Below are 6,711 nucleotides of genomic sequence, written 5' to 3'. Positions count from 1 at the left end.
GCACTTGGCCAGGATGGCGGTGCTTCGGTGGAGGGGAGGTGCCAGCAGGAGGAGGGAATGGCTTATCCTTCCTGGGCCACGGGTGGGAGGTGGCATCCTGGGTCCTTTCTTGTGTCACTGATGCAAAACTAAACAGATGTGTGGTGATCAAGGGAGTCCTGAGACTTAAGAGATATGTTGTCTACGTCTGTCCTTCCTGTGTGTGGGTGTGTGTGTGTGTGAGAGAGAGAGAGAGAGAGAGCAGGGGAGAAAGGGGAGGGCCTCGGGGGGCCGCGGGGATGCAGGGTGGGGTGTGCTGACTCCAGGGTCTGGGCAGCTTCTCGGGGGGCCCTTCCCACACCCACAGCCATGCCCGCTGGACTACCTGCTTGGGAAACATACTTCTTTATGTGCCCATATGGACCTGCTAAGCTATGGAATGTAAAGAAGTATGTATTTCAGGTCGGGAACTCTCGCTGGAGGAAGGGGGCAGCGCACCCACGGGGCCGCCCAGGGGACAGACAGACAGACGGGCGGCTGTGGCTGGCCGGGCCTCCGTGGCAGGCTGCCTGGGCGTCGGTGGCCGGCCTGTCCCCGGCCGGTATTGTTCTGTCACTTTGCCTGTGTCAGCAGGTGGAAGCATTCACCAGACATTAAATATTCAACGTGCTGACTGCGGCAGAGGGGAGGCGGCCTGTGGCAGGCATGGGGTCCGCCGGGGGGCATGTAGGGGCTGGGGGTGCGGGGGCGCCGGTGGCTCTGGGGCGTCACTTGTTGCCACCCTGGAAGGTGCCTTTGCCAGCAGAAGGGGCTGTTTGTGAGATACAGGCAGGAAACTGCTCAGAGGAGAAGCAGAGTAACCAGGAAGGATGGGCCAGCTGCCTAGGAGGGAAGGGGTTGGTTGGCCACGTGCGAGGGGCTTTTTGAGGGAGAGACACTAGGTCTTTGCTGTCAGGCCATCTGTGAGACAACGGTGAGAGCACCATAGGGCTCAGCCTCCCCAGCTCCAGGCCACACTCCCTCCTCTGAGACACCCTGGCCCAGCATTTCTGGGGCACCCGTGATGCACATGATGGGAGACCAGGGCCTGAGCCAGGCAACTGGAGCCCCTAGTTCCACTCTGCCCCCCAGACCCCACGCTGCTCTCTGGTTTTCAGCGACTCTGGCTGAAAGCGCTTTGCTGTGTGAAGGACGGTGGGGTCACACTGGCCACTGTGGTGCGGGCCAGGACCCAACCCACCTGTCCTGCACCAGCCAGGTCCCAGGCAGGACAGGGGCTGGGGTGATGTCCTCTGGGCCCCATGGCTGGACTGTGAGCATCCAGGCACTGGGGGCATGCTGTGTCCAATTCTGAAGGCTGTCTCTGCAGCGCAGAAACTTCTCTGGTGAGGCAAAGGGCAGCAGGCTCTGGGGGCAGGTGGTGGGGCCGGGCTGCTGTGGGAGGACGGGTGTCCCTGTCATTTTCTGGCTCTTGGAGTGGTGGCGTCTGCAGCCTGCCCAGGGCACGTCCTCCACAGCCTCGGGGCTATTTTTCCAAAGCATGCGTCACCTCTGTCTTTCCTGCCCTCCCTGGCACTGCTGCCCAGGCCCATGGCAGGTGCCCCGGCCCCTCCTGCACCCTGACCTTTGGCAGGGTTTTGGCCCTTGGGTTGGGGGTGGGGCAGGGAGGAGGAGTGAGCTGGCCTCCTTCTCCAGCTGCTGTAAAGGTCTGGGGGCAGCCAGGTTCTGTGAGCCGCTCAGGCTCCTCAAGGAGCTGGATACAAGGAGGCATGGGCAGTTCCAAGCTCACCTGTGGCCACCACCTCCCAGGGAGCTGACTACATTTGAGGGTTCAGGGTCCCTTCCCAGTTTTCAAGTCTCCTCACTTCTGACTCTGCTGGCACCCACTGTGGGAGGTGGAACTGTCCTTGGGCACTGCCTTCCTTCTGAGGCCAGAAGGAAGATGACCTTGCCAGAAGGGGTCAGCGCCCGGAATCCTGGGAAGGTCATCTCTGCCTGCGGCTTCCAGCTCCGGCCGCAGGGAGGGAAGCAGCCGGGTGCGGCCCCCGAGGCCGGCCACAGACACACGCTCTCTTCCCCTCCATGCGTCCCGCTGCGCATTAAGCCTTTATTGCAGGATGTGGTGTTTAAATAAAAGCATTAGTGTTTTGGAATTAGGTTTGACTGAGCAGTAAAACTAGAGAGTTTGCAGGCAGAGAGAGCCTTGGCCTTCTCAGCTGTAAATTGTGGCGGGTCTCTTACCTGTAGAATTAGAAAGGGGCACCAGAGGGCCCTCCCCATGAGAACCCCTTGCCCAGTCCTGGTGCCCCCAGCCACTCTGATGAGGCTGTATTTTCTGTAGAAGCTCCATCTCTTGGTTTTCCAGTGGAGGAGCGGGGGATGGGCCCCCAAGCAAGGGCTGGCGTTCCTCCGGGTGGAGTCTTTGGTCCTTTCTGTGCGAAGGATGGGGGAGACCTCTGGGAGCAGCGCCTGTGCTCTGCCCAGAGGGCCTTTAGCTGGACAGTGCCTCCCAACCCTGCCATGCTGCCACAGGGGCTCTGGGGCTCCAGTGAGGGGAGAGGCACCTGGAGTGAGCCAAGAGGGTGAGAGCAGGACAGCCCACACTCAGGGGCTCACCCGCCAACCTGGGATACCGATGGCCCTGTGTGGCTGCAGGGAGAGGTCCAGGTTGGGTGGGGTGGCCAATGCCCCTTTCCCAGAGCTCAGAGAGGGCAGGTCCCCGGGGAGGCATCTGAGAATGCGGAATCTGGCCCACAGCAGTCCTATGGAAGTCCAAGTTCTGCTGGTGGAAACAATAGGTCCAAGGATTGTAGGGCTCATCAATTCATGAGGAAATTAGTTGAAATTTTCTATGCTATGGCTCACTATCTCTAGCCATGCTCCAACTGAAGTTTCCACACTGGACAGAGAGCAGCTCTGAATCAGGGTCAGGTTCTGCATGGGTGTGCTCAAGTGCGCTCAGGTGTGCTCAGGTGTGCTCAGGTGTGCTCAGGTGTGCCGTGCATGGAGGGCAAGTTGTCTTTCCTTTCTGGAGCCAGGTGCCACATACCTTGAAGCATGGTTTCCAAAGAGGGGCTGTGTGGCTCTGTTTGAGGGTTCATCAAGGGCAAGAAACTAGATTGCACGAGGCTTTCAAAGAGGGGCTGGGGTGGCCATGGTGAAAGCCTCTGTGAGCAGGTATCAGAGATATCTCTTAAAACTGACAGCCCCACATGAAAAATGTCGACTGAAGAATGAATTGCTTGTGAGGTGATGAGACTGACCTACAGGACAAACACCTGAGCTGCCACAGCCCCGGGTCCATGAAAGTGAACACTGCTTGAATTGCAACCCTCACCCTTAAATGTCCCAAATAAGAAATGAGGGAATCCGAGTAATCTGGGGATGAGGGCCAGGTGGGGAAGGTGGCCCTGGAGCCCTTTGCCAGCAGGGGAGGCGGGGCCAGAGGGTCAGTAGGTGTGGCTAGAGGCGGGGCCAGCCCATTGCATTAATTGCTGCCACCTTAGCATAAAGGGTAACTGTGGTCCTGTCTGAGTGGTGCTGACTCAGCTGGCTGCACGTCCGACTGCAGAGGGCCTCTCGCCTCACTGCAGCTCTATTCCCTGCCTCTGATGCCCACTGCTCCTTAGGGTCACCAGGCTTGGAGCCCCCGGGGCTTTCTGAGGGGCCTTGGCCTTGCCTACTGTCCTCGGCCTGTCAGCAGCTGGCTTGGGGATGAGAAGAGGCAGATATGACTCTCGGGAAGGGAAGGGGCCTCCCCACAGCCTCAGAAACTGGTGCTGCTTGCTCCGGCCCATTTCCAGCTCCGGCCTCTCTCAGCTGGCCCCACAAGGCCAGGTCCCAGGCATTCACAGCTGGAGTTGCTCCAGGCTGTATTCCTGGCTCTCCCTTTAGTGCCCAAGTACCAAGTCTCTCTGACCAGGGAGGCCTGGCCCGCTGGCAGTGAGGGCTGGGGTCGGGGGTGGGGGGTGGGGAGCAGTGCAGCCGCTGCAGAGCTGCTCCCCAGGGCGCTGCAGTGCGGAGGCGCAGCTGCGGGCTGCATGCAGGGCCGCGTGTCTCAAGGGCAGGAACAAGAGGGCCACCGCTGCAGCTGCCGCTGCTCCTTAGGTGGAAAGACACAGGCAGCGGGTCTGGCAAAGGCACCAGCTCCCACCTGGGTCTTCGGGAGCCCCACTAAGTCTCAGGCCCACTCTGCTTCCTGTGCTAAGCGGGTGGTCCAACCAGGTGCTGGTGGGGGCCAGAGAGACTGGGCTCAGAGGCACCCCCAGGCCCCAGTATCTAGCCCAGGCAGAGAACAAAGGCGAAAAGGCCACTGTACAAAAGTTGCGGGCGGGTCACTGGCTTCTTCCCCTCCAGGGTGACACCAAAGGACCTGGTGGTTGAGAGTCTGGGGACTCCCAGGGGGTCAAGCCTCTAGCGTGGGGAGGGAGCCAGTAAGGATGGCCGGGGCCAGAGGCAGGTATGAGCATAATCCAGTGCAGGAGGATGTGTGGGACGGAGGTGGAGTGACCCAGGTATTTTTAACAGCAGGGCGGTAAGAGGGCAGCTGTCCCCAGAACCTGTCACGGGTGCCCGTGGGGACTTGCGAGGCTGAAGGACACCCAGGACAGACACGCAGCTCTGGGCCCGTCCCCCTGGCAGGCCTGCGCGCCGCAGGTCATGCCCACATATGGCGACCAGGCTGCGTGTCCCCCCAGCCTCCCGTCCACTGTGGCCGGTATAAATAGTTAGTCCACATTCTCAGCTGTCCTACTGGAGAGGCTGAACTTGGATGAACCCGGGGTGGCCCCCTCGCACCCCGCCTGCCACTGGAGTGCCCGGGACCGCAGCTGCAGTGGCGACGACAGGACAGGCGGTGAGGCTCTGGGCTCTGCCCCCGCCCGCGTTTTGTTCCCTGCTCCCTGCTGGCCCCCTTGGTGGGCGTCAAATCCAGCGGCACCTGGAGAACTCTGTCAGCCACATCCAAGGGTTGAAGAGGGCCAGGAGCTCAGCCGGGGCTGGAGATTTGTGTCCGGGGTGAGGGGAGGTGGGAGGCTGGGGGACTCGTCCTATAGCAGGCAGAGACTGGTGCTGGGGTCCCCCGAGGCCCCGCACCCTGTGGTCTTTCCTCATTGTCTCCAGCTATTCCCTCCTGTGCTGGACATGGAAACATGCTCCAGAGGCCTCACAGCCAGCAGCCTGTCACTCCCCTTCCCCAGGGACCTTGCATGCCTCTATTCTAACCAAGAAGTGAATCTCTAATATTGGAATTTCACCCCCTGACCAAGGGCGGTGGAGCAGATGACCTTGGGTGAAGGAACAGGGCCTGTTGAGTCCCCCTCAAAGCGTAGGTGCCAGTCCTGTGGCCTGGAGTGCACTTCTGTGTCTCCTGATCCTGAAGGTCTGGCCAAGCTGGAGGGAGGATGAAACACCCAGGCGTTGGTGTGGCAGAGTCCCCGGCCTGTGGGCGGCTGCAGTGGCCCTCCCACTAGTCCATCTGGGGGTGACAAGGCCAGTCCTGTGCTCTGAGCCCTGCGGTGCCGGATCCAGCTATACGGGCGGATAGGCTGCGTGGATCCCAGGAGGCCCCGTGGTGCCCACTGCCCTTTTCTTATCTCCGGACACATCAGCCATTAATTTGCTCTAAAGCTGCCACCCCTCCCCAGACCTCAGGTCTCCCCCATCTGGTCTCAGGCTAGCAGCTCTCTCTCCTGAAATCACACCAACTTTTACTCTGGTCCATCTCTGAGATAACAAGACACAAAAATCTGTCTTAGCGTTTTTGCAAAGAACAGCAAAACCCTTGTGTGTCCCCTTCCGTCCTTCCCTCCCGTCGCCCCGTCCCCCTGCTCTTTGGGTCTGTTTGAGGCGAAATTTATCTCTAGGAGGGGCCATCAATTTGCTCTGCTCTTTTTGACAAGTTTATTAAAAACCCGGGCAACTCTGTATTAAACTTTTATCAGTGTTGAGAAATAATACTTTTTTTTTTTTTTTAGAATAGGCAGAAAAGTTATGGAACTGGATTGAATGGGTCTTGGTCAGCATCTGGCTGGGTCATTGCTGGCGATAATGAGAAACGGGGCTGTTTTGGGGATGTGGTTCCCTTTTGCCTCTGAATCGTGGGTCTCCCTTGAGACTCCCCTGCACGGTCACAGCAGCCCGAACAGAACCCCGGGAAGGCTCCTTTGGCCAGGCCACTTGAACTCCCAGGATCGTCATTCTTTGCTATTGATTTTAATAATTAACCAAAATCTGAAATTAAAAATTAATTTAATGGTGAATCCTAGTGTTAATAGGTAGTGCTGGCACTGAAGAAATATTAGGTTATTGATGTTTAAATTTTTAAAACTCCATACTGAAAAACACAAAACGGATCCAGATACAAGTGGGTGGCACCTCCCAGGTCAGGAGGGGAGGGAAGTTGGCAGGGAGGAGCTGCCCTCTGCCTGAGGGTGTGAGAATGGAGCTGGAGGGGAGGGGGCTTGGTCTTGGGGTCCCTGTCTCTGTGATGACCCGAGGAGGGTGCAACTTCAACCTCATGAAATGGGCTCTGAGGGCAGCATCTTTGATCTCAGGTGGGTCTGGTCAGTTGGTCATCCATGAGCAGAATTTGGTGCCACATCTTAACTAAGGACATTGGCCATAGTGTCCACTGTGACGTCCCTGGGGGTGTTCTCTGCCCGCAGTGGATGCTGTTTGCTGAGGCCCTGGGTCAGAGATTGTGCAGCAGCATGGGTGAAGTGGTGCCTCGCT

General features: G+C 58.7%; 1 non-coding gene across 1 annotated transcript; it reads left to right on the top strand.

The window, feature by feature from the left end:
• Window positions 362-454, top strand: MIR1 (microRNA 1). The gene has a single exon (NR_129548.1). It is a non-coding gene; the product is annotated as a microRNA 1 (primary transcript).

This window comes from Capra hircus, chromosome 13 (genome assembly GCF_001704415.2).
Source record: "Capra hircus breed San Clemente chromosome 13, ASM170441v1, whole genome shotgun sequence".
Taxonomy (NCBI): domain Eukaryota; kingdom Metazoa; phylum Chordata; class Mammalia; order Artiodactyla; family Bovidae; genus Capra; species Capra hircus.
The sequence above is the reverse complement of the archived record's forward strand: the minus strand, read 5'-3'. Positions and strand labels throughout refer to the sequence as shown.